At 42.9% G+C, this 14,553-nt stretch overlaps 1 non-coding gene across 1 annotated transcript; it reads left to right on the top strand.

Annotated features, from left to right (window-relative positions):
* The first annotated feature begins 422 nt into the window (after positions 1–422).
* On the top strand, positions 423–504 carry trnas-gcu (transfer RNA serine (anticodon GCU)). Its single transcript has one exon. It is a non-coding gene; the product is annotated as a tRNA-Ser (tRNA).
* Positions 505–14,553: the final 14,049 nt, after the last annotated feature.

The following is a 14,553-nucleotide window of genomic DNA, read 5'->3' on the forward strand; positions in this document are numbered from 1 at the left end:
TGATCAATGTTACATCTCACTCTCTGTTCTGGTGAAGATCAGAAGCAGTGATATCTGTTTACACCACCCGACAAGTCGGCCTGAGGCTGTGCCTCACTGATCATGTGGAGTTTAAGCAATTCTTCCAGTCAGTTGGTTCAGTTGTCATTTCATGAGTAATTCGGTCATCATGACTTCGTCAGTGACCTAATGGTTCAGGTGTCTGAGTGATGTTAATCATGATGTGTTGAAATGATTGTATGTTCCAGTCTTTCCGTGGTGGGTTTTCACACCGAGTAGAAACGTGTTGGACATGGTCTGGAAATGTTTCACACCGCTCCATTCCCAACTTCATTTCCTTGCAGAAGATATATTTCCATCATTGCACAACTGGCTGCACAGCCAGAAACTGTGCTGAATGTGACAGCTGTGCTTCTGCAACTGACAAGGTGGCCGAGAGGTTAAGGCGATGGACTGCTAATCCATTGTTCTCTGCACACGTGGGTTCGAATCCCATCCTTGTCGCTAGCTTATGAGCTGTTTAGTGTATTGTTGATGTTTAAAGTCAGCCTCGAAACCTGTTCTTGTCAATTTCCAGACAGTGATTCCAGAATTAGTTATACTTTATTAAAATTGAGACAGACAATTGGAATTCTTCACCCAAACTGCACTGGAATGAAGATCAAATAGGGATCACGAAACAGAGCAGGATTTTTCCTCCCCTCCTTCCTTCCATCTTTACTTTCTCTCGATTTGCACCAAGTGAAAGACAAATGGGAAAAGCAAATGGCGAGGGAGCAGATGCAGAAAATTATCCTTTGGCAAGAAATTTATTTTCAAATCTTCTTGATAGATTAAGTGAGTGAGCAATGCTTTGGCAGATGGAGTTTAAAATGAGGGGTCATCTACTACCTACGATCGATCAGAGTGTTTTTTTGTAAGAGGTGAGATGTTAGAAACGGCGGAGGAGCAGAGACCCGAATACTGAATTAATAAAAGCTAGTGGACTGGTAGAAAATAATGTGAAAAGTGAACAGAATATGAAGATTGGAACTCATGTTGCAGTGATATAAAGCTCTGTGGTCCTGAAGTAAATGTCCAAGCCCAGATTGTGGGGGAATCTGTGGAGAGTGATTTGGTTTTTATTCATTCTTGGGTGTGAGTATCGATGATAAGGCGAGCATTTATTACCCATTCCTATTGCCGTTGAGAAGGTGGTGGAGAGCTGCCTTCTTGAACTGATGCAGTCCATATGGTGCAGGAACACCCACAGTGCTATTGGGGAGGGAGTTCCAGGATTGTGACCCAACAACAGTGAAGGAATGGCGATATCGTTCCAAGTCAGGATGGTGAGTGTCTTGGAGGGGAACCTGCAGGTAGTGAGTTCCCATGCATCTGCTGCCCTTGTCCTTCGAGGTGGTAGTGGTCACGAGTTTGGAAGGTGCTGTTGAAGGATATTTGGCGAGTTGCTGCAGTGCATATGGAAATGGTACACACTGCAGCCACTGTGTACTGGTTGTGGGGGGATTGAATGTTTAAGGTGGTGGGTTAGGTGCCGATCAAGTGCGCTGCTTTGTCCTGGATGGTGTTGAGCTTCTTGAGTGTTGTTGAGTGGGATGTATTCCATCACACTCCTGACTTGTGCCTTGTAGATGGTGGACAGGATTTGGGGTGTCAGGAGGTGAGATACTTGCTGCAGAATTCGTAATCTCTGACCTGCGCTTATAGCCACAGCATAGATGTGACTGGTCTAGTTACGTTTCTGGTCAAGATGTTGATGGTGGGGGATTTAACGATGATAATGCTTCTGAATATCAAAAGGTAGATTTTTTTTCTCTCTCATTGGAGATGTTCACTGCTTGGCACTTGTGTGGCCAGAAGGTTGCTTGTCACTTATCAGCTCAAGCCTGAATGTTGTTCAGGTCTTGCTGCTTGCAGGCACAGACTGAAGAGTTGTGAATCATCATCTAACATTCCCACTTCTGACTTATGTTGAAGAGAAAGTCGTCAATGAAACAGCTGGGATGTTTGTGTCTAGGACACTACCCTGAGAAACTCCTGAGGCAATGTCCTGGGCTGAGATGATTGGCCTCCACTAACCACAACATCTTGCTTTGTGCGAGGTAAGACTTCAACAAGTGGAGAGTTTACCCCCTGATTCCCATTGACTTCAATTTTGCTGGGGATCCTTGATGCCACACTCACTCAAGGGCAATCACACTCACCTCTCCTCTGGAATTCCACTCTTACGTCTCTGTTTGGACCAAGCTGCAATGAGATCATACGAACATAAGATCAGAAGAACTAGTAGGCAGGAGTAGGCCATTTGGCCCCTCGAGCTTGCTCCGCCATTCAATAGGATCATGGCTGACCTGATCATGACCTCAACCCCACTTTCTTGCCTGCCCACATAACCCTTGGCTCTCTTGTAGATAAAAATCTTGAAGACATTCAATGACTGCTCTCTGCGGTAAAGAATTCCAAAGATTAATGACCCTCTGAGAGAAGAAATTCCTTCTTAAATGAAAAACCCCTAAATCTGAAACTATGTCCCCTCGTTCTAGATTCCACCACGAGAGGAAACATCCTCTCAGCATCTACCCTGTCAAGCCCCCTCAGAATCTTGTATGTCTCAATACATTCACCTTTCATTTTTCTCAACTCCAATGAGTATCGGTCCAACCTGCTCAACTTTCCTCATAAGACAACACCTTCATCACAGGAATCAATCCAATGAACCTTCTCTCAACTGCCTCCAATGCAAGTATATCCCTCCTTAAATAAGGAGACCAAAACTGTACACAGTACTCTAGGTGTGGTTTCACCAGCACCATGTACATTTGTAGCAAGACTTCTCTACTTTTATACTCCATCCCCCTTGCAATAAAGGGTAACATTCCATTTGCCTTCCTAATTATTTGCTGTACCTGCATGGTAACTTTGTGTGATTCATGCACGAGGACACCCAGATCCTTCTACACCGCAGCATTCTGTAATCTCTCACAATTTAAATAATATTTTCCTTTTCTATTCTTCCTACCAAAGTGGATAACCTCACATTTTCCCACATTCTCCTCTATCTGCCAAATTATTTCCTGGAGCTGAGAGACCCTGGCAGAACCTAAATTGAGCATCGATGATCAGATTATTGCTAAGTGTGTGGTGCTTGATAGCACTGTTGGTGACATCTTCCATCGCTTTACTGATGATTGATAGTAGACTGATGGGGCAGCAAGTAGATGCCTGTGTTGTCGCTCTACTGGAACAGCTTGGCTGAGGGCGCAGCGAGTTCTGGAGCACAAGTCTTCAGTACTAGAGCCGGAATGATGTTCGGGCCCATAGTCTTTGCTGTATCGAGTGCCTGCAGCTGTTTCTTGCCATTATGTGGAGTGAAGCAAATTGGCTGAAAACTGGAAGCTGTGATGCTGGGGAACTCAAGAGGCCAAGTTGAATCATCCACTGAGCAATTTCTGACTGAAGACGATTTCAAATGCTTCAGCTTTATCTTTTGCACTGACGTGCTCGGCTCCACCAACATTGAGGATAGGGATGTTTTTGGAGCCTCCTCATCTGGTTCGTTATTTAATTGTCGACCACCATTCATGACTGGATACCTAGTTTCTCAGGGCAGTGTCCTAGGCCCAAACATCCTCAGCTGTTTCATTGATGGCTTTCTCTTCAACATAAGTGAGAAGTGGGAATGTTCGCTGATGATTCACAACTCCTCAGATACTGAAGCAGTCTGTGCCTGCAAGCAGCAAGACCTGAACAACATGCAGGCTTGAGCTGATAAGTGACAAGCAACATTCTTTGATCTGATCCTGAGGGAGATATCCGTGCGTGGAGCGGCGGGATGTATGGAGAGTGATTCTGAAGAGGGTGTCTGAGCCTGGAGGGCAGAATCTGTGGAGAGTGGTCCTCAAAGGATGCCCGTGTCTGGAGATTTAGGATCTCTTAAGAGGGTCTCCAAGCCCGTAGTGCTGGGATCTTTGGAGAGTGATCCTGAAGTGGGTGTCCGAACCTGGAATGGCGGGATCTGTGGAGAGTGATCCTGAAGTGGGTGTCCGAGCCTGGAGTGGCGGGATCTGTGGAGAGTGATCCTGAAGTGGGTGTCCGAGCCTGGAGTGGCAGGATCTGTGGAGAGTGATCCTGACGAGTGTTTGCAAACATGGAATGGAAGCTTTCTGTGGAGGTAAAGGAAGAGGCCATTCATTCCCAGTATTTTATAAAGGTTTAGCATAATTTATATGTTTTTACTCTATGCCTCTATTAATAAAGCCAAGTGTCCTGTTTGCTCCAAGCAACCTTTTCAATCCTTCTAACATTGGTGTACATTGTCTCTCTGCTCCTGCACCCAGTTTAGAATTGTAACCTTTCATTTATATGGCATTCTACCTTCCAAATTGTATCACTTCACACTTCTCTGTGTAAAATTTCATCTGTTATGTGAAAGCCCATTTTACCATTTTTTTTAAGTTCCCCTGAAATGTGTTACGGTCACTGGCATAGGACAAAATTCCTGAGCATTCTTTGATGCTATCTCCATCGACAGAGCAATCTTTTACGCAAGCTCAAATGTAGGATTTTGTGTGTTTAGTATCTTATTTCACCCACCAATATAAGCACAAATATGTCACGTAAATCTTGTTCACTGCAGTCCCTGCTGCTGTTTTCTGCCTATATTTACAGACTTTTATCTCAACCTCGTCACCATGTTCTCTAATATATTCAGGGGGCATCAGCAGAGAAAATGTTCAACAAGCATGGCAAGTGCAAGGAAATGTTTATTTATGTCATTATGTCATGAACAGAATATACAAATTTTTACATGTGTGAATCATCAAGATGTGTCTTCGTAAATGGAACCCCGTCACAATAAACACTGTCACCTTTCAATGTTTAGCGGACAGGTTTGACGGCCTGATGTGTGTGATTCCCATATTAATGTGGTTGTACAAAGTTCGGGGAAAGATGGAGATATGAATAATTTACAGGGAAATCTTTTAAACATATTACCACATCTCTCACTCACAAAGATCTGCAAACACATGGATTCCAAAAGAACCTGAGTACAAAATCACCTAAAATAAACACTGCCAGAGAGACTTGCAATAACCTGTAGCTCAGCGAAAGTACATGATGTTATGGAAGGGATTCTGTTTCTTTTGTTAAAATATTTTTTGAAGAACTCATAATCAAACTGAATAAGTGTAGGACCAGTTCTTTTTCAAGAGGGCACCAAAAGAACCAATTTGGCAACTATGTTTACTGGTTGTCACATGATTCAAGTTAAGTATAGAACAGAAACCCTGGTAACAGGGAGAAATGTGGACAGAGAAGTCAGTCATGCCCCTTGATTGGACAAGCTTGGCAGCAGCAGTGCAAACCTTAGACAGCAGAAAACTCACAACCTTTGGTTGTAGCAGTCAGTGTGTTTTACCTGCTGGAGTGAGCAGCTGATAAAGTTAGCCTGAAGAATCGTCAACGAAGGAGAGAAGACCACAACCCAGTTTGTTTTCCAGAAAATCTTTAAAAGACCCTGAGAAGTCCACTGAGTTAATTCATCTTGTCGCATGTCTTTGAAGAAGGCCTGCTAAAATTAATTCTCAATGCCTTCTGAAAAGAACTGTTCTAAAATACCCTAGTGACCAGTCTACGTATACTCGGAAGTTAGACTGTATTCCAGTTTTGGAGCAACATATCTCATCTGATGATTTCTTCAAAAATGAGCAAATAAACAGCCCAAGAGGTTGTTTTTGTCTGTAACAGAGTGCTGAATTTTTTTAAAAATCCCTTTTATTTTTTCAGCTATCCGGTGTGTGTGTGTGTGTGTGTGCATGTGGCTCGAAGATAAAAAAAGGACTTTAAAAGTTGGCAAAGGTGAAAAAGGAACTTTTAAAATTTCCACCTGTGTGTTTATGCTTTACTTCATGACTAGTTAAAACTTGTTCGACAATAAATGGATAATTTTGTTGTTCATTAAAGAAACCTGGTCAGTGTCTTCTATTCTGGGAAAAATAGAGTACATGATTGACTGTATCAGTATGTGGGAAAAGTTCACATAGATGTTGTGACCTGTGGAGAAGTGGGATGAGAATAAAGAGTTCCCTCCTCTGCCCTTAGTTGTCACAGCACTTGTGATCTGGCTCAGTAGCTTAATTGGTTCGAGTGTTTGTCTTCTAATCAGAAAATCTTGGATTCATATCCTTGCTTCAAAAGTTTAGCTATCAATCATTTACATCCATTTTCTTGTGAACTTTAACTTTTCTTATGAATTTCATTCACAAAAGAAAACAGCTCAGTGCTTGCCTTTGTGAAGGATGTGAGTTTGAAATGGCTGTTCCTGCTCGTACAGATGTCCAGTGCTAATATTACAACGGCAACTCAATCCCCTACAATTTCTTTGAGAGCAATGTGTTTGCAGTTGCATTTCACCTGGAAAACAGCTCAACATTAAAATCACTGAAGGAAAGTGTGACCGTGTTGTATGTTTCAGAGTGTTTGTGCCATTTTGTGTCTCTTTTAACCAAGACTATAACACGACGCAAAGGGGAGGGTTGATCCGAGGTTTAGAATATATTATCATTCAGGAGCATGAAAAATCAAAAGGAACAAAATAAGAAAACCCCGTCTCCAGATTTGAGAATCTGTAGATCCGCTTTGGGAAAGTGAATCAGAGCAGAATGAAGGGTGAACTGTCCGACTGCCCAGAAGAGATGAAGACACAGCTCAGTCAGCACGTTCCCCTGGTTTATGATGCTGGAACATTCCTCACACTGAAATTATTCAATCAATATTCATCTGCCAAGTCGGTCTGAGGCTGTGCCTCTCTGATCACGTGGAGTTAAAGCAATTCTTCCAGTCAGTTAGTTCAGTTGTCATTTCATGAGAAATTCGAAGTCATCATGACTTCGTCAGTGACCTAATGGTTCAGGTGTCTGAGTGATGTTAATCATGATGTGATCAAATGATTGTATGTTCCAGTCTTTCCGTGGTGGATTTTCACACTGAGTAGAAACGTGTTGGACATGGTCTGGAAATGTTTCACACCACTCCATTCCCAACAGGCCATGACCTGATGTGATGGAAATGTCATTTACTAAAAGAAGCTACATTTCCATCATTGCACATCTGGATGCACAGTCAGGATCTGAGCTGAAGGTGACCATCCTGCCCAAATTTCCATAGAGGCAAAAAAGACATGTGATGGGTTGCTGGCACAAAGCTGGGTGATGAAGTGTTTGAGAGGTTAAGATGATGGATTATTAATTCCTTCTGTTTGACATGTATGAGTTTGAATCCCATCTGCATCAACAGTTTATAAAATGCTCAATACATTGTTTCTTTGTAATTCACCAGCTTTTGCAGAAAGTAGGACTGAAGCTGTTGCAGTACCTGTTAGAAAGATAGTCTAAGTTATTCTGAAGCCATCTTCCAATGTCATCGACATGTAAGCAGGATTTTAAAGGATAAGATGTAGTTTTTAAAAGTCATTTCAATCTTACTCGAGTCTTTACAAAGAAGCCAGATAAATCTCGATAAAAAGTCATATATATTTAGAGATCTTTTAAAAGCACTTCAATCTTGTTCATAAAAAGTCAGATGTAAATTTAAGAACTCTGATAAGGCGATGCTAAAAAGTTACATACAATTAAGAAACAAAATACAACATTTAAAATGTCTGAACTCCCTCTGAAAGTTGACCCCTGCTGCTGCCGGTGTCTTCCTGGAATAGTGGAGCTGTTGTGTCAACAGAAAAGTCCTTCCCGAGCACCCCTGAGCCTTTTGGTACCGGCTCTAATCCAACCCAGGTAAAAATCAGGGTACGTTGTGGGCAATGAGCCCAAATTGCTGAACTACAGGTCCCTGTCACTTTAAAGAGTGGGCTGGTGCGATTATGATCAGAGGCTCCTTCTAAGCACATTTCTCACCACCACAACTTCCAGATGCTGGTGTTAGTGTGTGCATGTACTGGCAATTGCAGTGCTGTTCAGACCCTCAATAGCAGTGAAAGTCTCAGAGTTCACCACTATTGGGCTGCAAAATCCAGGCCAATATCTCACAGTCCTGTTAGATTTGCTCTCCCTCTGTACAAAATCAAACTCCACACATTGTCTTTCACTCACTCCTGTTTCCAGCCCTGACGGTGCTGAAATCCCCTCTCAAAGGTACACAATCCAGTTGATTTCTGATCAAATACCTCCTTCCTCATTCAATAGAGGAAACAGAGACATGAACAGGAGTCAGGTGCAAGAAAGTTTCACCAACAGAGCAAAGAAAGGCACCAACAAAAGTCACCCCTACTTTCCAAATCATTTCACTGTAATATTCTTTCACTTGTTTTGTAAGTGACTGCAATAAATCTGAAAATGAGCACCATGAGGTTTGTGTTCACTAGTCACTTGTTCTCCTGTGTTTGTCTGTCAGGTTTGTAATTCAATTTGTATTGGATATTGAAGAGAATCTCTTTTCAAGATGATTGCACATTGTATTGTGTTTAAAGCAACCAACTTGTAAAATGGCAGATAATGAATGTTTCAATACCTGTGTGACCAGATTCTTCCAATGCTTTTCAACAGCTAGATTGATGATGCTTGTAATCTGTATCCTGTGGAGAATGGGAGAGGAGAATAAAAGCATGGTGCATGAACAGGACAGACTGTGTAAAATGGGAGCACAGAAATACTGCCACCTCATTGAAAGTTAATGAGATTTATTCCAAGTCAGACACCTGTCCACAATGAACAAGTGAATACATTAATTGTCCACTTTCAATCTAAATGGGACTGAGGTTCCAACAGAGAAGTTTTCTGGAAAATACCTGCTGCAGTTTTAAAATTGATGAACTGGAACATCTTATACTAACTTTCAAATAACTGTAGTGATTGTATAGTTCTCATAGTGGAGAGAAGGAGTTGTTTATAAATAGAAGCAGAAAGACACATTTGTGGATTGGTGAATGAGCTTTATCTTTCTGAAATGTATTTGTCCATTGGTTGCAGGTCACTGGAAATTCTTTTTTACATTTCAATTGTAGCAGCAGCAGTTAGCAGCAAAATGTCTGATTAATCAGAGTAGTGGGTCTGGGAAACACTTAAACAGCCGAGACCCTGTAAAACAGAACTCCAAGTAATAGCTTAAATAAGGCACTGACAGAGCGGTAAAGGCCTGCTCAGGTCAGGAAAAAAAACCCGACCCGAACCTGACAGAACCACATTGGACTCGAGCCCGACCCGGCCCGAGTATCTCCATTTATTCCCACGCCCAAACCGACCCGAGCCTTACCCGACCACCGGAATGTTCACTTTACCTACCTCCCGATTCCGGATCTACAGGAAGCTGCAGCATGAGCGCAATGACATCATTGAGATGCTCACTTGCTCACTGAGCAGACTCAGAGTTTCCCTCCTTGATGTCCCGGACTCCCAGCTCAGGTTGGCTTTTCAACTTTTGACACTTACTAAACTCAACTTCCCAGAAGAGCAAAATGTAATACTTCCTGTCTGTTCCGACCCGGACACAGCCCGAACTGGACCCAGCCCGACCCGAACCTGGCCCGACCTGACCTGAGCCCGAAAGCCAGACCCGGAAGAGCGACCCGACATGACCCGGACCCGACACAGGTCGCGGGTCTCGACGGGTTCAGGTCGGGTAGCAGGCCTTCACAGAGTGGAGATCAGATGAGGATTGAATTAATTTCAATCACTGAATCTAAACAAGAAGTAAATCTGTCAGGAATGAAACACTTTATTTTATTTGTGAGCTAGTGGCATAATGGTAGCGCGTCTGACTACAGATCAGAAGATTGTGTATTCAGATCACGTCAGTCTCAGTTATGTTTTACAGCAGCTCAAGTTCCTGGATTTTATATCAGAAGAGAGTTCGATCGATTGGAATGTTCAGTGAATGGTTGAATTTCAAGATCAACTTCAATAGATTAAAGTCCTGATTTCTGGTACCGTTCCATTTCCATGCTCAGTTCTTATTTCACACTGTTTTATATCAGAACAATGTTTCAGGGATGTGATGTGTCCATTGTTTGTACAATCGCTCTGTCACCCAGTGTGAGAAATAAAACACAAACCGCCCAGCGTGCGGCTCAAACCCATACCTGGCTCTGTCTATAGGCCGCTTAGTTCAGTTGGTTAGGACGCAGTGTTGATAACAACAAGGTTGTGGATTTGATCCCCATGTGCGCTGTCACATGGTCAGTCATTAATTTGACACATTTTTGTAACACTTAAAATCCAACTTTTAGATGCAAACAAGTTTACATAAAATGTCAGAGGGAATTTATTTTGAATAACATCCATTGCATCTTTGTCACTGGTCTGGAGTAACACAGAATTCTTTCCAGTTATCTTCCGTTTGCTGATAAACATTGAACTCGTGGCCTGTTCTTGTTGATGGTCACGAGCAGCAAAAACAGACAGAGTGAGTCTGACCGCCCAGAGATGTGGAAAAGGCTTCAGTTTGGGACAAATGCAGCAAATCAAATGTTCACCCGACCCCGAAAGATTCAAAAACTGGGGAAAAGGACACAAGGAGATAGAGAATAAGCTAAAGCAGACAATGTAAATATTTCCCATCCTTGATATCTCTCTATTCCAATCCAACCTTCAGAGTTGGGGAAATAATTTCAGTGTAAATTGTGCAGCTCAAGAGTCAAAACCAAAGGGCGATGCAGAATAAAGGAGAACTGCCAAAACCCCAGATTGAACCAGGGATCTTCAGTCTCACACACTCCCAACTGAGCTATTTCAGTCTCACAGGCTTGGGATGATAAGTGGCAAGTAACATTCGCACCACGCAAGTGCCAGGCAATGACCATCTGCAACAAGAGAGAATCTAACTATCTCCCCTTGACATTCAATAGCATTACAATCACTGAATCCCCCACTATCAACATCATGGAGGTTACCATGGGTCGCCATACAAATAACGTGACTACAAGAGCAGGTCAGAGGCTTGGAATCCTGAGGCGAGTAATTACAGTGCAGCTGTTGGCTCCACCCCAGGGGCTGAATTTGTTCTGTAAACCATGAAGCAGCTTCCTCTCAAATCCCAGATTTAACAATAAATCCTCTTACAAAAGCCCCAAAGTGTGATATATTCCTCTCACTCAACCATGACTCCTGACTCCCCAAAGCCTGTCCACCATCCACAAGGCACAAGTCAAGAGTGTGATGGAATACTCTCCACTTGCCTGGATGGGTGCAATTCCAACTCAAGAATCTCAACACCGTCCAGGACAAAGCAGCCCACATGATTGGCACCCCATCTACAAACATTCACTCCCTCCACCATTGGCACACAGTGGCAGCAGTGTGTACCGTCTACAAGATGCACTGCAGCAATGCACCAAGACTCCTTAGACAGCACCTTCCAAACCCAGCGACCTTTACCACCGAGAAGGGCAAGGGCAGCAAATGCAGGGGATACCACCACCTGCAAGTTCCCCTCCAAGCCACACACCATCCTGACTTGGAACTATATCGCCGTTCCTTCACTGTCGCTGGGTCAAAATCCTGGAACTCCCTTCCTCACAGCACTGTGGGTGTACCTACCCCAGATGGACTGCAGCGGTTCAAGAAGGCAGTTCACCACCACCTTCTCATGGGCAACTAGGGATGGGCAATAAATGCTGGCCGAGCCAGCGATGCCCACATCGCATGAATGAATGAATAAAAAAGTGAAGTATCCCTTGTGTCATTGTTTTGGTAGAAAATATAACCCTGGTGGAATTGCCCCTCCCAATCACACCTCACTTCATAGAACTTAGAAAATGGAGAAAATTTATGGCACAGAATGAGACCATTTAGCAATCGTGTCTGTGCCAGCTGAAAAAGAGTGATCCAGCCCAAACCCACTTTCCAGGTCTTGGGAAAGGGATCTGAACAGATCTCAGAGCTCACATGATGTGAATGTTCTGTTGAAGTGTTGGTGAGCTGATATACCAGGGGAGATTCACACTGTTAGACACAGTGTGAAATACATTCAAGTATTTATAAAACATTACAACATGTGAGTAATATTCCCCATTGATTTCTCAGCACTGATGGATTGTGAAGTGGGAGACAGCCAGAAGTCCCAGTGAACCACACTGACCCTGAGCTGCAAATTAAATGAGATAAAGTTCAGTCTTCAGCAGTGAGATCCTGCAGAGAGGTAAGAGTCCTGAATCAAGGAGAGACTTTCTCATACTGCTGTTGAATCTCATTTCAAACACTCCTTGAACTCCCTGCCGAGGAATTCAGAGCTGGATAACGCCTGTAAAATCAGCCTAAAAAGGAAATAGAAAACACCCACAGTGGGCTCAAACTCAAAAACTTGAGATTCAGAGTTTCATGCTTTCATCGACTGAGCTCACTAGGCCTGAGACAGTGTCCCCGGCCTGTCTGTTATTGGACGGTGCAGCTGTTGGCTCCACCCCAGGGGCTGAATTTGTTCTGTAAACCATGAACCAGCTTCCTTTCAAATCCCAGGTTTATCAGTAAATCCTCTTACAAAATCCCCAAAGTGTGATATATTCCTCTCATTCATCCAGAATAAAAGTTACATCTTTTGCTCTTTTTACCTTCCAAACATTGACTTCTATTTTACTCAGCATTTATTTCTCTCTCCTTTTTATGTTGTGCATTTCCTAATAAACATTTCATTTCAATTATTTATGAGGGATGAAATGAACAGAAAAGATGTTCTGCAATGGTACCAGGGGTGTGGGACAGAGTGAGTGGTTCGGATCTGGAATACACTGCCTGAGAGTGTGCTGGAGGCAGATTCAATCGTGGCTTTCAAAAGGGAATTGGATAATCACCTGAATAGAGAACATTTGCAGGGCTACAATGAAAGGGCAGAGGAGTGGAATTCGCTGATCTGCTCTTGCAAAGAGCTGTCATGGACATGATGGACTGAATGGTCTCCTTCTGTATTGTAACCATTTGATTCCTTGATTCTAACTCTGTCAAAGTTGTTCTGAACTTGCTCTGCTCCAAGGAGAACAACCCCAGCTTTTCCAGTCTCTGCACATAACTGATGTTATGAGGAACCATGGGGAACCCACTGTAAACCTTGCTCCAGACAGAAATACAACTGTTCACCACCACACTGTGGCCCAGCTGTTCACATGATTTGGATGTGGGGACCAAATGTAGTATTTCAAAGTTTGCAGATGACACAAAACTAGGTGGGAATGTGTGTTGTGAGGAAAATGCAAAGCGGCTTCAAGGGAATTTGGACAGACTTAGTGAGTGGACAAGAAAGTGGCACATGAAATATAATGTGTAAAAATGTGAGGTTATCCACTTTGGCAGGAGAAACAGATGTGCAGATTATTTGTTAAATGGTAAGAGTGTGAATGTCCAAAGGGGCCTGGGTGTCCTTGTCAATAAGTGACTGAAAGCTAACATGCAGGTGCAGCAAGCAATTCAGAAGACGAATGATATGTTCGCCCCTATCGCAAGAGGATTTGAGTATAGGAGTAGTGAAGTCTTGCTTCAATTGTATATAACCTTGGTTGGACTGCACTTTGGAATACTGTGTGAAGTTTTGTTCCCCTTACATTAGGAAGGATATCATTGCCATCGAGGGACTGCAACGAAGGTTCACCAGACTTGTTCCCGGGATGGCGGGACTGTCAAATGAAGAGAAGTTGGGGAAACTGGGCCTGTATTCTCTAGAGTTTTGAAGAATGAGAGGTGATCTCATTGAAACTTACAAAATATTTAAAGGGATAGACAGGTAGATGAAGCTAAGATGTTTCCCCCGGTTGAGGAGTCTAGAACCAGGGGACACAATTTCAACGTAAGGGGAAAGCCACTTAGGACAGCGATGAGGAGAAATTTCTTTACTCAGTGGGTTGTGAATCTTTGGAATTCTCTACCTCAGAGGGCTGTGGAAGTTCAGTCATTGAGTATGTTTAAAGCAGAGATTGACAGATTTCTAAATACAAATGACATAGGGGAGATGGAGATAGTGTGGGAAAAATGCATTGAAGTGGACGATCAGTCATCATCATATTGAATGGCAGGGTGGGCTCGATGGGCTGAATGGCCTACTCCTGCTCCTATGTTCCTATCAGTCTGCAAACTTCATATGCATGCTGTCATTGTCCCTTTTATTCCATGGGCTTCAGTTTTACTGGCAGTCTAGTATGTGACATCTTCAAGAAGGTTTTCAATAAGTTAAATAAGGAGAAATTGTTTCCAGTGGCAAAAGGGTCAGTAACCAGAGGATGTATTTATCAGGTGATTGAGAAAAGACCAGAGGCGAAATGAGGAATGATTTTTTATACAGTGATGCGTTGTGATCTGGAATGCACTGTCTGATCAGGACTTGAAAGCAGATTCAGTAGTAACTTTGAAAAGTGATAGGGATAAATACTGGAAGGAAAAATGTACAGATTACAGGAGACAGCACTGACACAATGGACCAAATGGTCTCCTTCTTTGGGTATCATTCTATGGTTTTATGAACATAATGTTGATACAATTCGCTGAGTTGGAAGGGAAGTGAACCCAGATTCCGGGTATTCTAAACACCAGACCCAAACCAAATGAACAAGCCTGTTGTTTA

This window comes from Heterodontus francisci, unplaced genomic scaffold (assembly GCF_036365525.1).
Source record: "Heterodontus francisci isolate sHetFra1 unplaced genomic scaffold, sHetFra1.hap1 HAP1_SCAFFOLD_61, whole genome shotgun sequence".
Classification (NCBI taxonomy): Eukaryota; Metazoa; Chordata; class Chondrichthyes; order Heterodontiformes; family Heterodontidae; genus Heterodontus; species Heterodontus francisci.